Source organism: Pogoniulus pusillus, chromosome 2 (genome assembly GCF_015220805.1).
Source record: "Pogoniulus pusillus isolate bPogPus1 chromosome 2, bPogPus1.pri, whole genome shotgun sequence".
Classification (NCBI taxonomy): domain Eukaryota; kingdom Metazoa; phylum Chordata; class Aves; order Piciformes; family Lybiidae; genus Pogoniulus; species Pogoniulus pusillus.
This window is the reverse complement of record NC_087265.1, coordinates 26266170-26286738: the sequence shown is the minus strand read 5'-3', so window position 1 is coordinate 26286738 and position 20569 is coordinate 26266170. Positions and strand designations below refer to the sequence as shown.

General features: G+C 45.4%; 1 long non-coding RNA gene across 2 annotated transcripts in view; it reads right to left on the bottom strand.

The window, feature by feature from the left end:
• The window catches only part of LOC135187795 (uncharacterized), a 133065-nt gene that overhangs the window by 81046 nt on the left and 31450 nt on the right, over positions 1–20569 (bottom strand). Inside the window, exon 3 of one of the 2 annotated variants that reach the window (XR_010307453.1) lies at positions 18880–18986. The exons of the other annotated variant lie outside the window; for it this stretch is intronic. This is a non-coding gene — a long non-coding RNA (uncharacterized LOC135187795). Of the gene's footprint in view, positions 1–18879; positions 18987–20569 lie in introns of those variants that run through there. 2 annotated transcript variants of the gene reach the window in all.

Here is a 20569-nt window from a genome sequence, read left to right as displayed (position 1 = left end):
GTCTACAACTAACTGAAGGGAGGTTGTAGCCAGGTAAGGGTTGGTCTTTTCTCCCAAGCAACCAGTGACAGAACAAGGGGACAGAGTCTCAAGCTGCAACAGGGGATGTTTAGGCTGGATGTTAGGATGAAGTTCTTCGTTGAAAGAGTGATTGGCTTTGGAATGGGCTGCCCACAGAAGTGGTGGAGTCACCATCCCTGAAAGTGTTTAGAAAGAGACTGGATGTGGCATTTAGTGCCATGATTCAGTTGACAAGATAGCATTGGGTAATAGGTTGGACTAGATAATGTTAAAGGTCTTTTCCAACCTCGTTAATTCTGTGATTCTGTGATACTTCTGTGGATCAGACTCAGCCTAGGTTGACTGGATGATCTTGGAGGTCTCTTCCAACCTGGTTGATTCTATGATTCTATAAGCTCTGAAATTAATATTAATGACTGTATTGTGCCATACTTGCCTTGGATGAGTAGGGAGAGCCAGGCTGAGCTTATGGTTCTTATGTGAAATACCTCATGCTGTGCTGTTCCTGAGCCTCAGGGTTCCCTGTCATACTAATGAAAGCAGAGGCACACAACAGTTGAGCTTCCAACCCATTCACTGCCATAGCACAGATACTGGAAGCTCCTGTAGTACTGCTTTGCTCCGACCTGTACAGCAGGGCTGATTCCCTGGGAAACCAGCAGGCTGAAGGTGTATCACCAGCACCTAGAGAGAATGCACTATTAACCTTTCAAACAAACCTGCTCTCTACATCTCTGAGTACATCACGGCTCACTTGTTTCCACAACTGAATTTGATGTCTGCCAGGCATGTGCATTGCCTGCGACCATGTAGTCCATTCACCATGCAGCTGCCACTCACCAAGGGTATGGGACACAGTGAGCACACAGGGAGGCTCACAGGAGCACACTTGCCAGTTGAATTGGCCTTCTGAAGGAGACTGCCTTCACAGCTTACCACCTGCTGGTGACACATTGCCCCTTTCTCTTTCCAGTGGCTCCCTTAGAACAGGCAGATGACTGCGTTGGCTTGAACTTGACACATGCAAGTAAAATAATGAAGCAGCCGCATCCAGCTGCACTTGCTGTAAGCTTCTTAGCTTTCCCTACCTCAGCACTGCCCTATTTCAGCCTTTGACTGTTTGCTCATAGAGAGCAGTGGAAGGAAGAGCAGGTCGTGTGATTCTTTGTTCTGGTGCAGGAGATGCAGAAAACATATGTGGAATATAAGCAAGCAGAAATTGCCAGCAACAGGACCATGTGATGGCAGCAGGCTGCCCAGCAATCGGACTCTTCCCAATGGAGGGCAGCCTCCTGGAGAAGGAAAGCACATAGAGCTACAAAGACTGACCATACACAAGGAAACAAGAGCCTTGCTGAGGCCAGGGAGACCCCCTCCAAGCTGAAGATTGCAGAGAAAAGTACTCCAGACTAACATAGTTTTTAAAACTGAAAATTACTTTTCACTCTTAATTTCAATGCAGAATGCATAATACACAGGGACAAAAACCTTTTTCTTTTCCACTAAACAAGCTTTTGTACCACCTACAACCCAGGATTAAACTTCAGAGCCAGTTACACAAAGGATTTCTGTAAAGAAATCAATCAATCACTTGTCAAGCGTGGGTTCAGCACCTCTGAAAAGCAGGACATTTCTCAGGTACATGAAGACATGAGATCTTTATTTAAACCATCCTCAACCTGTTTTGCTCAAGTCTCTGAAAGCTGTGACCTAAATGCCTTTGAGGAGCTTGGATTTCAGTCTTAGCTTCTCTAGGTCCAAGGCTACTGCTCCTCAGCATAGGCAGCTCACCTCTCCTGAAGTCTGTGTGGAAAGGGAAATCCTGCCACCTGTGTACCAGCCAGCTTTCATGGCATCAGCTGCTCTAGGTGCTGTGGGGGTTGTTGGGACCTTCAGCCATCTTTGGGCTCAAAGAAAGAGGACCTCTGACATACTGCTCTACTCTTTCAGCTTCATTAAACTTCTGATTTTATCCATACTTTAAAGCCCTTTGTTAGAAAATTAACTGCCCACAACACAGGGATACAAAGAAAAAAGGTAGATTAAGTTATTTATAACCTTTTAGGACTCTGTTGTTTCACAGAAATGGTCAGAGCTTCTGCACAGTCAGACCCCACTTTCATCTGTGTTTTGTTATTTCTTTATTGTATGTACACAGGCAGAGTGGACAGCAATGATCCATTGACCCCTTCAGCCCACTGTGGGCAACTGAAGAGAATATCACTTCACCTGAAATAACTTCAGTCACTGAATGCATTAGGATGGAAGTGACCTTCAAAGGGCACCAATTCCCCTGCAGTCAGCTGGGACACCTTCAACTAGACCATATTGCTCAGTGCCACATTGACCTTCAATGTCTCCAGGCAGAGGGCCTCAAATGCATCCCTGAGCAGCCTGTTTCAGTATTTTACCACTCTCATTCTAAAGAACTGCCTCCTTATGCCCAACCTATATCTATCCTGCTCCTGTTTCAAACCGTTGCCCCTCATCCTATCCCATAAAGGCACTCAAACCCTTTTTTAATTGCACACCAAAGCAAATAACTCAGGGAAATAATGTTATGGTTCAGACCAAGGGCACAAATCAAAGCATCAGAGAGTCTCCAAACTGGGAGGGGATTATAAAGCAAGTGGAAACACTGGTGCCCATTGTAGCCACTTTAAAGCACAGCTCCAGATCATGGCTGTTGCAGGGCCAGACTAGATGCTTGATTATGGGAAGCAACGGCATGCTGCTGGAAGCATAGGGAAGGGCCTCCACAGCTGCCCCCAAGGTTCTGCCCTCTTCTACTGAATTGTAGAATGACTGAGGTTGGAAGGGACCTTAGAGATCATCTGCTCCAACCTCCCTGACATGGGCTGAGACATCTCTCAATTAGACTCAGTTGCTGAAGGCCTTCTCCAACATAGACTTGAACACCTCCAGGGAGGGAGCATCCAACAACTCCCCTAGGCAATCTATTCAGGATTCTCAACACTCTCCTACTGAAGAACTTCTTCCTAAGATCCAGTCTAAACCTAGTCTCCCTCAGCTTAAAACCATTACCTCACACTTACGAAAAGTCTCTCTCCAGCCTTCCTGCAGGTTCCCTTCGGGTATCTGAAGGCAGCTCTAAGGTCCCTGCAGAGTCTTGTCTTCTCCAGGCTGAAAAACCCCAGCTCCCTCAGCCTACCCTCATAGCAGAGATGCTCCAGGATCATCTTTGTGGCCCTCCTCTGAACTTAATGGTGCAAAAGAACCAATATCTGTCTGCAAAAGCAGCACTAACAAACACTTGTAACCCCCCTGACTGAACAAGCACAGCCCCTAGGGTGGCTTTGCAGCTCCTCTGCTCTCCCAGCAGAGACAGAAACCTCGCAGCCCCAGCCACTGCAGTGAGCACTGTTTCAAAGCACCGCAGCAGCTGCGGTAGATGCCACCTTGCCATGGGGCTCTGCACCTGTTGCTGGGCTGGGGCTGTGCCCAGCAGAGGTGGCCTTTCAGCAGGTGCATGAGCTGCCCAGCATCAGCATACAAAAAATATTCTTCTATCAGGCACAGAGTGCCTGGAGGCTCAGTATCTGCTGCTTTTTGCTTGTGGCAGCTGACAGAGGCATCGCTGGAGGGCTGTGATTTGCCACCTTCAGATTTATTTACATTTGTGTCGCGAGAAGAGTGGCAATTTGCCAGCGTTGGAAGTGCTTAATCGGATCTGATGGGCAGATTAATTAGCGCAGGTCGCAGCACTAGTTGCCTTCCAGGAACATTGCCTTCCTTTTTTTTTTGGTCAAGGTAAAGCAGGAGGAGGTCAATGTCACCAGCATGGTTTACATTTCGCTGCTTTAAATCTTTGTGGGGTTTTCACTTCCTCCAAGTAAATGAACTTTGCTTTTATTTCTCCTGCAACAACATACTCCACGTAAAATGGCACAGGGACACAAAAACCAAGAATGCAGAAAGATTAAAATCTTATTTATCCCACATCCCACACAGCCCCCCATCCTTCCATGTTGTTATAATAATCCTTTTCTGCACATACCCACCCTCCCAGCACGATCCTCTTGGTATCCTTCTGTCTTTGAAAATAGGTGGTTTGGAATACTGAGCATTTTCATGAACACATGTGTATATATAAAGTTATATATATATTAAAAATACACATTTTTTATGTATTTATACATGCATATGTATAAATAAATATATATGGAGAGAGAGAGACTTGCAGACACAGGATTTGGCCAACCGCAACCAGACTGAGCAGTTAAACGCAGCTGGATTATTCTTCATTTTCACTGGCCTGACCAAAAATGTGAAGGCAGCCAGTTATGTATAGACTGACAAAGCAGAGAGAACATGGAGATTAATCTTTTATGGCTACAGAATCATTTGCACTCCATAACCTTGGGAGAAAGACACTGCTGGCAATCAGGGACACACACCATTTTCATGCAACCATGGTAAATGTGGATGGACCTTTTGTATCTGTCACACCGCAGTAGGCAGGAATTGCATATGGAGGGCCAAACCTCCCCAGGACACCACTTGGACCATGCTACTTTTGAACAAAAGGGGGGGGGATTATTTTCCCAATTTTTCCACCTTACAAGGTGTTCTTTTAGACTTCAAACAGCAGAGGAGGCCACAACCAGCATGGGAACCAGGCATGGTCAGCAGGGTTCCAGCACCTGGCCCAAGAAAAGCCCTCACCAGCTACCGTGGGGGTATCAGAGGCCAGGATTTTTCCCTCATCATGTCCCTAGTACACAGAGCTACACAAAACACTCAACTTCTGTAGACTATCAGCAGCCAGTAGGCCAGAGGCACTTAGATGCAAAATACTGAGGTGAGAGGATCCAGCATCTCTCTCTGGAGCTTTGTCGCTTTCTCCATTCAGACGTTCTCTCGCAGTGCTTGTTTTCCATTCCTCTGGCACTCAGATTTATTGCAGCAGCAGCACCAAGGAGAGAAAGAAATCATCTCCAGCATTGTCCAGTATACTGATTTTGCAGGTAGATGCAAACTGCACCCACTTGCAGCCTTCCAGAGTGCCTGCGCCCTAGGTGAGCAGCCTGGTTGGAGGTTCCTGACTTCCTGAAGCAGGAAGGATGGCTCACAAGAGAGAAAAAAACCCACAAAGCAAACAACACACAAAGAAATGTTCACCTGCTCTTACCCAGTGAAAAGAAACTGGGTAGGACTTCACAAAGCAATAAAGCCAAGCACTTTAGGATGAATATAAATGGTTGATGAGTTTTTTTTTCCTTTTCTTCTTATTTTTTTAATGTATCCTCCCTCTCACACATACCCAGAGGAAAAAAAAAAGCTTTCCACAGAAGGAATGACCACAGCTCCACAGCCAAACCCTTATTCAAAAAAAGCAGAGAACGCATTTTCACATTTCCCTATTTACTCTGACTCATTTTAAGTAAGCTGAAGATAACTTTTCTGCACATTTACGATGCTGTTTCCAATACACGTGGCACACAATAAAACCCACCACTGCTGCTCCCTGCCCAGGACTGTGCTCCAGTTCCTCACACACCCTGCGCCTACTGTCGGGAGGTACAGCTCTACCACTGCAGGTCGGGCTATGTCAGAGCTTCAGTTCAAACCTGCTTTTGGATGGGTGTCCCAGGACACAGCTTTGCTTTTAGCTGGACTTTCTTTCACACACTGGGACAAATTCACTTCCCTCTATGTTATTAAAGGAAGGGAAAAAAACCCCAACCAACCAACACCACAAAAGGCCAACAAAACCATATTGCTTTATTTTAACTAAATAAAGAGGAAGGGGTGGAGAGGAAGAAGCTCTGCCTTTTGTTTGAACATGTATTTGCCTTTAATTATTTCCAAGGGTCCCAACTGCAGTGGGACAGGTGGCTACAAGATGCTAACTGTTCTCCAGAAGCATCTCTCGTGCGTGTTCAGTTTCCCACTGCCGAAGCTACAGCACAGTTTGCTCCAGGGCCACCTCCCCTTTCTGTGACTGCAATTTATAACCACAGAGCTCATACCTGTAATTTTAAACCAATGCTTGAGCTGTGGGCGAAAGTCAAGTATCCTCTGCTGCTGCCGAGTCACAGAAGAGGTAGCCACATCATTAGAAACTTTAACAGAAGGAAAAAAACACCATCCTGCAGGTACAAGGTGCAAGATACACCCAGCCCTATACAAAGGAAGTTCCCAGCTATTTTTAGTTCCTCTGGTTATGAGGCAAACCTTTCCGAGCAGGGATACAAGATAAGCCTGGTGGCTGAAGCTGCCTGAATACTCCAACAATAGTGAGGAGAGGTTGAAAATGGTGCCTTTAATCAAAAAGGAGTGTTTAAGCTGCAGTTTAATGATGACAATGTGAATGTCAACACTGTTAACAGTTTCACTACTGATCTGATTAGCAGGGAAACGCAGCAGCCAGTCCAGAGCATGGGTAACCGGAGTACTTTTCCCACCCCTTCACACCCACTCCATCACTTGACTCCAACTTAAAAGAACTGCTAACTTTGATAACAAGCCAGATAGTTCATTGGCTCAGTCCTTCCCCTGGAATGGCAGCAGCTGGTACATATTTATTTTCAAATAAAAATTAAAAAAAGCTTAAAGCAGTCACATGCACATTAAGTTTTTCTGGGCAGGGCCTGTCCTTATGTTCTGTGCTTGTAGAGCATCTACTTCCATCGTGATAATAATAATAAGGAACAACTGTAAGAGATTGCTGTAGCATGAGCTGACACAGTGGTCTACTTGAGATGAGCCTAAACACATTTCCAGTCCCAAGCACTGCCTTCTTTCTGCTGTGTGAGCACAGCCCACAGCTCCTCCTCGTTGTTACAGATCTGATTCCACAAAGCACATTCCATGTGTATTTTTATTTATAGAATTAATAACTCCCAACACAAACTGGGCTCCTAGAGCAGGCTCCAGCCTATTGGAGGTGGCCCTTTACCTTCACCAGACCAAGCTGCCCATTTTGAAATTCCCTCTCTGCACAAACCTGTATCTACATTAATTTAGAGTGACTGTTGGGTTTTTTTTGCTAGGTTACAGGGGACAAACTTTGTTTCAGAGTTTCAGAAGCTGGGGCTCTGTTTCTCTCACAGCTGCAGCTCACAGCAAACAAAGCGCCTTAATTGCTCCAAGATATCATACGTGCATGTATGAGAAACACTTTCATTCTTCATTTTCAATACATGTCAGTTATTTACAGACTGAAAAACAGCCTTACAAGAATGTTACAAAGTTCAGTCCATGAAGTACTGTGGAGGTGAGAAATTGAAGCCATTTATTCCATAAGCTATTAAAAGGGGTTCTCCAACACTTCCACCTACTGTGGGTGTCAAATCACCTTCCCAATAAATACCAAAACCACATAGCAAAAGGAACAAACTCCCAACTATGACAAGTCCTAAGAAAGAAAAAGAATTAAAGACTTTCTGTATGAGGCTACCAAGTGAACTTGGGTCCTACTCTACACAGAGTACAAAAACTAAAATCAGACCTGGGTAGGATTTGTCACCTGAGTCAAAGTGACAATTATTTTGGTTTTCAGAGCATTAACTGAAGACATGAGGCACTGTAGGAGTTCACAGGCTCAGCAATTGCAAATGTCAAATGAACACAAGCCAGGTCTCCAAAAGCTCTGGGCACACTCTGCTCCAACAAAGAACTGTAAAGCTGTCCACTCCTCATGCCAGGCAATAACCACACAGCTAGGAATTGTGGTCTCAAAGTAGATGAATATTGATTTTAGAGATCTGTTAGCCTGGTGTTCATCGGGGTTTTATTGCTCCACACCATCCTCCATTTCTTTCTCTAAGGCTTCTGAACCTCAGAAAACATTTCTGCAGTCTACATAGAAACAAAGATTTTAAGCAGGGGTAGAGAAACTCCCAAAAGGGGACCACAAGCAACATACCTCCTTGAACCACAAATCTAAGGTTAACTGTGAAGGCTCTCAGCTCATGCCCACTGTCTTCTATCTGTAATCTTCACAGAAATTATCCCAAAACCTAAGTGGACGGTCTTCTCTTAACTCTCCTGGAGCAGAGAGCTTCCTCTGTGACCCTAATGCGTCAAAAAGGTAAGATCAGCCTAGCCAGGCTTCCAGATTGGGCAACCACCCCCAGCCCATTGCTGTGAGTGAGACCTCATTTTAACCCAGTGCACACCACAAGGCATGGTATCCAACTTCTCTGTTGCCAGGCTGCTTTGTCTGGTTGGCCATGGGCAAAGGACACATCAAAACCATCAGTACTACTTTAGTAAGAGATTTGCCCCTTCTCTTCCTGTTGCTGACTACTTGGCATTAGTGACTCACTGAGGTGAGGCAATAGCTACTGAAGTCATAGAAACACAGAATCATAGAACCAACCAGATTGGAAGAGACCTCCAATGTCAACCAGTCCAACCCATCTCCTAGCCCTATCCAATCAACTAGACCATGGCACCAAGTGCCTCATCCAGTCTTTTTTTTAACACCTCCAGGGACAGCAACTCCACCACTTCCTTGGGCAGCCCACTCCAAAGTCCCAGCAACACAGCTCCTTCAGGCAACAGCTAAGCAGTTTGGAGGACACTGTTATCCTCAACAAACCCATAGAAGGATTTAGGCAACAGTCATCAGTACATCACAGTCATGAGAGTTTTGTCCATGCAGCTAACAGTGGCCACCTAACAGTACAAACAGCTGAAGTGTTTGCTTGTGGACCACTGGTGTCACCTGCAAGAAAATGAGGGACTGTGTTTTAGAAAGGAACCCAGGTTTAATATGGTTTAGCAAACTAATAGATTGACTTGTGAAACTCACAAAATTAATCCTGCATCCTCAGAAAACCAACTCAGTTAGAAGGAACTTCTGTTCTCATGTTAAAAGCAAATGCTCACCATCTTGAGGCAGAGCAGGGCTGAATCTGTGCAGGAGTTAGGCTTGGAGCCATCCCAGGCTCTTCAGCACCTGTTGCAGCAGATACCCCACAGAAAAAGAGTGTAACAGAACTGAAGTCACAGAGACAGGCAAGGACATCATCCACCGGTGCTAGACAGCATCCACTATCCATATTAAACTAATGTGATATAGGTGAACTCAAGAAAACTTGCCTACCAAGCAAGTCAGACAAACTCTGACCAGGTTCCAAGTGCATGGGACATTAATTTAATAGGTAATAAACGGCAGTAAATCAAAGATGTGCTTTTCTTATGGCCAGGTTTGCATTAAAGCATTACTGTCAATATCAGCAGCAGAACAACTACCATTTAGTAGCAGCACAACCTACATCAGAGAAAAGACAAACAAAAACCAAAAGGTGCAGCCTTCATTGAATGGGTGGAAGGAACAAGGCACCTGAGAGGCAGAAATGTACAGACTGTCAGTAAGGTACCAGTAGAGAGTGGCTGAGGGAGCTGATATTATTCAGTCTGGAGAAAAGGAGGCTGAGGGGAGACCTTATTTCTCTCTACAACTACTTAACGGAGCAAGGAGGCAGACAGCCTCTTCAGGAGTAAAGGAAATAGATGCAGCCTGTGCCGGGGGAGGGTAGTAGGAAATATTTCTTCACTAAAAAGGTTCTCAAACATTGGAATGGTCTGCCCAGGGCTATGATGGTGTCACAGCATGTGGATCTGGTACTTAGGGACATGGTTTAGAGTTGAGCTTGTGGTGCTGGGTCAAAGGTTGGGCTACATGAACACCTCTTCCAACCAAGGATATTCTGTGATTCTGCAAGATGACAACAGCACTGGTAGGCAGACTCTGCTCCCACTGCCAGTGGATACTGCTCATGCAGTGAAGCTTCCTCCCAGGGAGGTCTGATAAAATGCCTTTCCTCTGGGAAATGGTGTGAGTGTTTGCTCAGTTTGCATACACTAAACATCCATTAAATGACAATTGTTTCTTGTTTCTGGTGTCCTAGAGCAAATTAAAACCAGTGTCTTGAAAACAAGATAACATGTGCCAGTCCTCCGAACTTTCTTTAAAGCAAAGTCACCAAGCCAGGAGGAATGTAAGTGCTGGAACAGGCAGACTCAGCACAGCAGCTCAGACCTCAGACAGAGCAAACCCATACGCACTCTCAGGCTTTTCCAGATAGCTCTGAGAATAAAATTAACTTCTGTCTGATGTATGCTGCTGATGAATTTGAGCAGTCACTTGCTGCTCTGCCCCAGCTGACTGTGATGTTCAGCCAGACATCCACAATCTGCCTGGGGACTAGAGTGAGCTGCCTCCATACCTGTCGTCTTCCAGAGGACCGGGGGAAAACACAGAGGCAGTCGCTCACAGAGGTACAGTGCATCGTAATGAAGATCAAGGACATCCTGACTGCTGCAGCAAAGTGCTGCTGAACATCTGTTAATGCCAGAGAAGGCACTTCAAAGAATGAGGACAGCTGGACTTCACATAAACCCAACCCGCTAAGTGCTTGGGCATGAGGCAGCGAGTGGGGCAGGTGGCTCCCGAGAGCTGCTCCAGAATCAGGCCCACCCTGATGCGCACAAGGTGACTCTGCGGGGAGCAGCACAGATCCTCCCTCACGTCAGGCCTGCACCGATCCACCCGCGGAAAGCTCCCTGGGCCTGCAGGGCAGGGTTTCGGTTCCCACATCTCCGGTTTCTGTGGCGTAAACCTGGTCTCCTCCCTCCTTCCTCCTCACCCCTGGAGTACTGCTCCGATCAGCTTTTGCATTTGACTCTGCGTGTAGCTGCAAACCGGGATTCACACCTTCCCCTGCTCCCTTCTCCGAGCCTCGGGAAAGCCTGGATGTCCCCACAGATTAGAAACTATTTTCACTTCAGCTCAGCACTAATGAAATCATTCATAACTGCACTGCTAAATCCTTTTCTTTCAGAAATATAGGGGGAAAAAAACCAAAAACCCTAAGGCAGACCAGACCTCAGCATTTACATTTCATGAAAAAGTTGATCTGCTTTTGGAATTTGGCTTTGTTGTCAGTCAGGAATAAAATACAAAAATAAAAACAATTTGTGTCTAACATTGCTGTTGATGATGTTTTCAAAATATTTTGTCTCGAAGGAGGCAAAACAAGTAACAAATTTTCAGTGTTTCCTGTAAAATAAACTCAAACTTGATGTGCTTTTATGAGCCAACTCTGCTGAGGATGAACAGGTAGAGGGAAGGGAAGATCAGAGGAAAGGACACATTTGAGGAGCTCTACAAAAGACTGGAAATCAGACAAAAAAATCACTCAGAATTAAATGCACACCTCCCATTTACCTCTAGTTTTTCTAGAAACTTTAGCTCGCACATTAAATAAAAAATGACAATTTCACACAGGGGGGAATGGTTTGGACAAAAATCACATTTTGGAGTTTTCTAAGCAATTCTCTGAAAACCTGTTATTTTGACACTGTCAAAACAAAACTGGTTTTGTCAGGGGTGGGGGGAAGCAGGAAGAGAATCACAATTCTTTCATCTCACAAATAACAGCAGTTTACCTGCTCTCATGAAATGTTTTGATGTCAATGAAACTGCATTATGGGGAAATACATAGAATCATGTCACAGAATCATAGAATCACCCAGGTTGGAAAAGACCTCCAAGATCATCCAGTCCAACCTAGCATCCAGCCCTAGCCAGTCAACTAGACCATGGCAATAAATGCCTCATCCTGGCTTTTCTTGAACACCTCCAGGGATGGTGACTCCACCACCTCCCTGGGCAGCCCATTCCAATGCCAATCACTCTCTCTGGGAAGAACTTCCTCCTAACATCCAGCCTGTACTTCCCCCGGCACAACTTGAGACTGTGTCCCCTTGTTCTGTTGCTGGTTGCCTGGGAGAAGAGACCAACCCCCACCTGGCTACAACCTCCCTTCAGGTAGCTGTAGAGAACAATGAGCTCCCCCCTGAGCCTCCTCTTCTCCAGGCTAAACAACCCCAGCTCCCTCAGCCTCTCCTCAGAGTTTGTGTTCCAGGCCCTTCGCCAGCTTCATCTCTCTTCTCTGGACATGTTCCAGCACCTCAACATCTCTCTTGAATTCAGGAGCCCAGAACTGGACACAGTACTCAAGGTGTGGCCTGACCAGCTCTGGCTGAAACTAGAGGTGTGCTGTGAGCCTCCACTCCCTAGTTAGCCCAGGGCAGTTGTCTTCCACCCAGCTGTCCTCTCTAACAACACACCACAGAAGCAAATGAGCTACTACTCCAGTTCCTCTTCCTGCTCACCTCACTGCTGTTGATGCTCACTCTAGTACTGTTTTCTCGAAATCTTCCCCTTTGCTCTTCCTAAATTTCACCCTGGAGGAGGACCTAATGGATCCTTCTTCCACAGAAGATAGTGTCTTTTCTTCTTTAAGCCTTTTTTAGCCAAACAAGATCTTTTGTACTCACAGACTCATAGCTTGCAAGGTTGGAAGGGAGCTCAAGGATCATTTAGTCCAACCTTTCAGGGTAAGAATACAGTTTAAACGAAGTGGCCCAGCACCTTTTCAAGCTGAGCCTTGAAACTCATTCAGATCAATACTGGAGTGGATGAGGACAGAAGGAAAATGAGTGGCATTATATTTACTGAAAATAAGTAATGGGTAATGAGCACTCAGCACACACCCATTTCAAAGTTTAAAATAGGATGCAAATAAACTGGTAAAGTTTATCCCAAGAAAGGGCCGCCTCCAGCCCTCCCATGTTCCAGGGGTATTAGTGCTCCCTGACCCCCAGTACAGCTCACAGTTTGGGCTGGGCCATGTAGCTGGACCGTGGTGTTTGTCAAGAAGGTGTGAGGAGCTGCTGCACTGCTGAACAGAGCCATCACTCTCACCAGGGTACAGCTACAAACTGCATGACAAAGTCTTTTGTCTGGTTGCTCTCCTTCAGAGCAACTGCAGCTGCCTCCCTGTTCCGGCACAGGAGCTTGAAGTGATTATAACTTCCTCTAGAAACTTAACTCCCTGACTTTCTGATTTTTAACACCCAAATGGAACACGAATTCATATTATAAAAGAGTAGCAGAGATTAAATAAGGCAGAATTCATTAATGTGCCAAAAATATGTGCCAATGTGTCTCCAACTAGTTAAAAGACAAATACACAGATTGATTTTTTTTTTCCTCCCAGTACATCCCACATTGCCTATTTCCTAAAACCTTCTGTCAAATGCATAATCGACTGCTATGTCTTCAAAAATAGCACTTTTTATAATCATTCATCTAGATATTTGGGAGTGGATGGTGCACTGTCTGTCATGCCCAGGCAAAGCATCTCTGCCGACACTCTGGACAAGCACCTGGTGCTACCACACCCTGTGTGGAAATAGGTGGCAAGTGGGAGAAGCTGGCTGAGAGGACATGGCAGAAAGGGCAGCTTTGCACCATGGCAAGAAGGGATATCTGCAGCCCCCAGTTCCCTACTTCTTGGCAGGTGAGGAACCAGCTCACACATGTCTTCTCAGGTCTGTGTACCTACGAGACAATCTGCAGGAACTCTGGAGGGTGGCAGGACAGACAGGAAAAGTATCCCATGCAGAGGAAAACCCAAGAGAATCAACTTTCCTTTATAGCTGCCAGAAGATCACACTAACTTCTCTGCAGAGTATTTTAACACAGAATCACAGAAACATTCAGGTTGGAAAAGACCTTCAGGATCACCAAGTCCAACTGATAATCCTATTCCACAAGGTTCACCCTAAATCATATCTACAAGTGTCACAGCCAAACAACTTCCACATCCAGGGTTGGTGACTCAACCACCTCAATGGGCAGCCCTTTCCAATGCCTGATCACTCTTGCCAGGGAAAAGCTTTTTCCTAATGTCCAGTCTAAACCTACCCAGTTGTGTCTTGAGGCCATGCCCTCTTGTTCTATCACTATTTACCTGTGAGAAGAGACCAGCAGCAGCCTCTCCACAATGTTCCACCAGATAGCTGTAGACAGGGATGAGGTCTCCCCTCAGCCTCCTCTTTTTCACACTAACCAGTCCCGGCTCTTTCAGTCACTCCTCGTAAGATTTATTCTTCAGGCCCCTAGTCAGCTTTGCTGCCCTCCTCTGCACTAGTTCACAAAGCCAGCCAGGTTGCCCTTACCAGACAAGGTTTCTCTGAATACACAAGCAAAACTGTCTCTGCTATAGCCAATGAAGAATCCCCATCTCAAAGGAAAACCAGCTTTCAGTTGCCTACAGAAAGAACCCACCCACGCTCACCTCTTGTGAGTTCAGTGAAAGAGAAATCTCCCGTGTGCAAGGGGAGCTGTGTGCAGGCAAATCCAGGACAGGATCTCCCAGAACAGTTTTTGTAGCACTTGGCCAAGTCTAGCCTGATCTCCTCAGGGTACCACAGCTTCCCCAAGCCCCCATCATCTCTGGAGACATGTTAGCTGGTGTCTAGACTGAGGTGTGGTTGATTCCCGTTTACTCTGCTCAGTTTTGGAGCACTTCTCCTCTTGCTGGCAAGATTTGACTTTGGCTTTTCAGAGCAGACATGCTCCTGGGCTGTGTGCTTTCATGCAGATCTAGCAAAGCTGCATTTTTAACAAGTACCTATGGAATAGAAGGGCTAGAAATGCAGAGAACCTAGAGCAAAGTGGGCAGGAAACTCTTTCTATCCTTATAGCTAGCAACTAGCCATGGATTTTTTCTTTAGTGCTGCAAGAGTTTACTGTGGGTTTTATACTGCTACCTCAGGGGAGCTGCTTATTCTATCTCATTTCCATTTTTACATTGAAAATGTGGATTGTAAAATTTACTACGTTATAGGTGGAGTTCAAACTCACAGCCATTAGGCTCTTACAACCCTACTAATGCCACTTTTATAGGTGTTGGCTACAATCCGAGTTTACTCTTTCATCAAATGAATCAATGCAGCTCCCAAGGAGTGACCAAGATTTGTGATTTAAATAAACAGAGCTTGGGAAGTCTCCCAGAGAGTTTTCTTCTCCAAAAGGAACAACAGTTAACAGAAAGTGATCTTTCAGAAAATGTCTGGTAGGAACAATGCTTGTAAAGCATAAATTGCAGGGGCAGAGGAAACAAAACAAAACGGTTCCCACTTGTTTTTATGCAGAGTCAAAGAAACACTTAGCTGGAAACAAAAGAAACCAATTGAAGGCCAGAAAGAAGAGATAATGATTTCTTGAATTTGGCTTACTAACATCCAGAGCAATTATGCAGCAGTATTAAGGAAGTTTTGCACATCTATAATCAAACTGGGACAGAACAACCATGGCCTGAGGACAGTTACTCCTTTGACACAAGCCAGGTCGGTTTCACTCTTTTCTGAGCTGTGCCAAGCTAGGCTAGGCCTGTCTGCTTGGCTTTCAGCTCCATCCTGCTCACCTGCTGCTGAATACAAGAGACACCAGACCTATGTCAACCTCCCTTCGCTGGAGCTGGCTGCAGGGTAACTGCAGGCTCTGCCTTGAGGTGTGAGGCACAACCACCCAAAATGTCTCTTTTGGCAACATCTTACTGCAAAAGGGAAAAATGTAAAAGGTAGTTCAGAGGCAGCCATGCCACAGCCCAGAGTTCTGTGTTTGGGCTCTCTCCATTCAAGTCCACACCAAGCTTTTCCTGAAAATGTCCAAGTCCTCCTCCCTGAGGCACGAAGCTCTCTTCCTCTCCCATAGCACTTCCTCTGCATGCCCAGCAGCCCAGCCAGTGATGGGCACAGGAACACCTCTCCTAGCCCACTCATATCTTCAGGTGATTCTCTGTGTTCATTCTCCTCTCTTCAGCAGCCACTCTAGACTGGGTTGGGGCAGCGTGGCTGTCTTGTCCTGGTTGAGTCAGGACGCTTTGCACTTTGGATGGAGAACAGGCTCTTCTGAGAAACACTGCTACAGACTGAGCTTCTCCTTCCAAGAAGCACAAGACAAGCCTCACAGCTCCCCTCTGAGCTGCACTTGAAGCATACCACCTTGCTTGAAGGCAAAAATGAAGGCTCATACTACTCAGATATAGGACAGAGTAATAGAAATGAATAAACCATTGTTCCAACCACCACTACTTTCTCTGGAGCTGCACCAGTGATACATAAAGATACAGTAAAGATACAAAGAAAGATTAAACACTGTCCAAGTTTTAAACAAAAGCCTGAGAAGCGATGTGGGGCCACCAGTCCAGGAGTGGCTGCCAGCAGAGGAAAGTGCTTGGCCCAGAGCTGAGAGGTAAGCTTATGCAGCAGCAGTATGAGGTCACTGCTCCTCTGGGTGGCAGGGAAGACAGCAGCATGAGAGATGAACACGCACACACGTGAGGAAGAAAGTAGAGACACCCTGTGCTCTGAGGAGAGACCCCTAAACCTCGGAGGTTTTTCTGCCATTTCCCAGCTGAATTTGGGAATCTACTTCCAACAGCCAGTAGGAACAATCTGTTTCCCTGTTTAAAATCTTACCTTCTGAAGATTAAGAGCTGAAAGGTAGGAGCTCTCTGCCCCAGCAAGAGTTGCTCCAGGCCTGGCCTCCCATCCTGGCAGCTATTGCAGAGGACAGTAACCCTAACTTGAGTCAGTGCCCGGCCACACTCTCCAAGATAGGTCCTGCCAGTGCTTACATGTCTATACTTCAAAATGGTTGCAAAGAAACATTTTATGCTAGATACCAAAAGTGCTGCAATTACACTCAAGACTTCAAGATACTGTCAGATTTTTACTTGAAAAGTTCACAACTGCACTTTTTAGTACCTATCTTTTCTTTGAAGAGGAGAGAGGGAAAGTAAACCAGCAAAGATCAGGAGATTGTTCTTTCATCAAAGTTAAGCAAGAGCAGTGAAGCATCTCCGCATTTCACAGTATCATCAGGGTTGGAAGAGACCTCACAGATCATCAAGTCCAACCCTTTACCACAGAGCTCAAGGCTAGACAATGGCACCAAGTGCCACGTCCAATCCTGCCTTGAACAGCCCCAGGGACGGTGACTCCACCACCTCCCCAGGCAGCCCATTCCAGTGTCCAATGACTCTCTCAGTGAAGAACTTTCTCCTCACCTCAAGCCTAAATTTCCCCTGGCACAGCCTGAGGCTGTGTCCTCTCGTTCTGGCACTGGCCACCTAAGAGAAGAGAGCAACCTCCTCCTGGCCACAACCACCCCTCAGGTAGTTGTAGACAACAATAAGGTCACCCCTGAGCCTCCTCCTCTCCAGGCTAAACAATCCCAGCTCCCTCAGCCTCTCCTCGCAGGGCTGTGCTCAAGGCCTCTCACCAGCCTCGTCGCCCTTCTCTGGACACGCTCAAGCATCTCAATGTCCCTCCTAAACTGGGGGGCCCAGAACTGAACACAGTACTCAAGGTGTGGTCTAACCAGTGCAGAGTACAGGGGCAGAATGACCTCCCTGCTCCTGCTGACCACACCATTCCTGATGCAGGCCAGGATGCCATTGGCTCTCTTGGCCTCCTGGGCACACTGCTGGCTCATGTTCAGTTTCCTCAGCATCTCAACAAATTCCTGCTCTCCCCTCCTGCTTTGGGGGAAAAAAAATCCTGGGAAATTGTTGAAGCTTACTAACAAAGATGCAGAAAAACACAAACACATCAATATTTGTGGCAATTCTGGAGAAACTGTAGGTGTGATGTTCTGGGTGTCCCCATCCCTCCTTACCTACACAGTATTTGCTGTGTCTCCACACTGCTGTGCTTTGTCCATTGTCTCTCCACTGGTTTTTGCATCCCATCAGTCACACTACCTCTCTTTGCTGACACCATCCTCGTAACAGAACTTCTGGCTGAGAAGACACATTCCACTGCAGGAGCTAAGGCTGTGCCTACGTGTAAAAGCAGCACTTTGGCAAATCTTGACCTTTCCTGTGCTGTCAACACTGCACACTCTGAATGCAGCAGCAGTCCTGAGCTCCAGGTGCCAATCAACCAACAGTGGTTTCCCACTTCTGGTATGCAATGCTAGGAGGACAGATAGGACCTCCTCAGAAGTGGTAGCAGTTCCTCTATTTCCACCCAGATGAATGTCTTCTGCATATGTTTCTTTATGTAGGTGGAGGCATTAGTTTATTTTGTGGGTTGTTTAGGTGGTTTTTTTCTCCCAACATCCCAGTGCATTTCTCTTCCTTGAGGCAGGAAAATAAGCCCCTAACATGGTTGTATCGCCAAGCACAGGGCAGCTGTCAAACACTCATTCATAAGTCCCTGGTCCTCCACTAAGTGAGCCATTAAGAGGTCAAGACAAGGTGCTGGAATGTGTGCTTAAGGCTAACGGCACTGCACTCGAATGCCTCTCAACCCCTACAACCAGGCAGCTCAGCAGATTTCCCTCTAGCAGTTCCTCACCCCATGTAAGAGCTTGCTAACCAGTGAAGCCCAAGAAGGGCATCCCTTACATGGCGAATGTTTCGAGGTGCCCTTGGAAGCAGTGCCCTGTCCTCAATGGCAGAGGAGCAAGGGGAGCAGGAAGCCTAAAGAAGGTGGGCTACATTCTTTCAAGAACAGCTACTGGGAGCTTCCATGAGCAACATTCCAGAGAAGAGCAGGGATCTTTTTTAAAAACATTTAATCCAGGCACCCTTAACAAAGGAAAATTCATCACTCAGTAATATTGTCAGAGTGGTGAACAAAGGTCCAAGAGCTTACCAACAGCTCATCTTCCTTCCTCTGACTGCAAAGGGTCTCTTTGAATTGCACTACAAGAAACGAGTCCAGGGAATACCCTTAGCTGAAAGTACTTCATTTGTTGTGGCAGTTTGTCATAAGGGTCACAAGAGAAATGCTTAGGGTTTTCTTTCTTACAAGTCAATTTACAAGCAGAGTTTCTTCTATTTGTGATTCATCTGGAGCTTGAGTATCATACAGACACGTTTGCCAAACAGCTTAAAGAAGCAATCTTTGACCTGTGTGATGCTCCCAGATGGTGACAACTCTAGCTATGCAGAATCTAAGAGCATCTAGCAAGACAAACAAGAATTCACCAATGGCAAAGGATGAAATTGACCAGCATTACCTCTGTGTATGGCAGTCCACAAGCAGGTAGGAGGATTTCTGAATTTTCATAGATTGAGTAGTTGTTCAAAATCTTACAACCCTTACAGAACCCCCAAATGAACCTATAAACAAAACAGAAATTGAATTCCAGTTGTTGGTTTGGGTTTTCTGGTTTGGAGTTTTTTGGGGTTTGGGTTTTGTTTGTTTGCTTTTAATTCAGCCTGACCTTCTTCAGCAATTCATAATCTCATGGAAAGACAAATGGTCTGCATACAGACACAGTTATGGAGAACACCAACTTGAGTGACATGCTTGGGGTCTGGCACAGTGAGACATCCTAGGAATTCCCCAAAATTACAGCTGACAATTTCCTAGCTCGATAAAGGCTGAATCCAGAGTGAGGGAAATTCTATACCAAGCCTCATTTCAACAGATAAAGAAGAGCTGATCACAGAACTAACAATTAGTGGTAGCTTACATACAAGTGATTGTGACTTGACTATATTTATAAATGAAAAAAAAAAAAAAAAGATAAAAAAGAAAAAGCCCAAAGTAGTAAGTTATACACATGGCAGTTTAAAGAGACAACTTTACAAAGCTGAAAACAATTATAGACCAAATCAGTTAGGAAAATGAATTTAAATAGAAAAAGATGAATGATAACCAGGAGCTACTTCAGAATGTATTACTGGATGCCCAAAAGCCACAATCAAGAAAAAAAAAAACAAGGCCACATTGATTAGGAACTCAACCTGGCTCAGTGGAAGTCAGAGCAACCAGAATAAATGAAACACACACACCAAAATAGAAACGTAAGGAGAGAAAAAAGCTGATAGCAATAAATATAAATCCAAACCTAGGAACCGTAGAGAATTGATAAATGCACAAGAGAAATCACAGAGAGGACAATAAAGAGTTCCAGGTGTGTTTCAAGCAAACTCCTTAAACATCAGTATCTGCATGCATGAGGCAGACTTGTCAATATTAACAAAGAAAACTCTTTATTAGCAAATACAAACTTAAATAAGGGAAGCTATGGGGAGGGACAGGCACACAAAAGTCATGCAGCTGCCAAATTAAAGTTTTTAGATTAAGTTAATCACAAAACTTCTCACCTCTTCATTTTAAAAGTAAGAATCCCAGCTCTCTGAGTAACTAGAGCTGATTTTCAGGACCTCTTTGGATATTGGGACAGAACTAGGTCAGTGAAACGGAACTAATGCTCAGACAAAGCTTTAAGAAGAGACAGGGAATGACCCAAGCAAAGACAGACCTACAGAACAAAGAACCAGGTAGAACAATGGAAGAGTAGACAAAGGATTTGATCAATTAAAAGGAAGGTAATATACCCAATACTGAGCAGTAAAGGCTTCTCAACTTGAGCTCCTCAAACTAATTTGGCATCTTTTTTCTAAATAAAATTGATGTTGCCAATAAATGTGATAGCACTGAGGTAATAGCTCTGTATTTCTAGAAAAGCAGTGGACTGCATGGCATTTTGATGAAGACACTGACATGACACAAAAAAGGTAGCTTGGCTCCTATTCATGCTTTAAGGATGGTGAGCTGGCAACTCTCCATATATGGAAAGGAAGATCTCACTGAGCAGATGCATTCCTAGCAGTGCCCCAGCTTCCAGCCTTACCCTCTGCTTTTCAAGGACCTGGGAGGAAACCAACAATTAGCGATAAAGTAGGTTGATTAT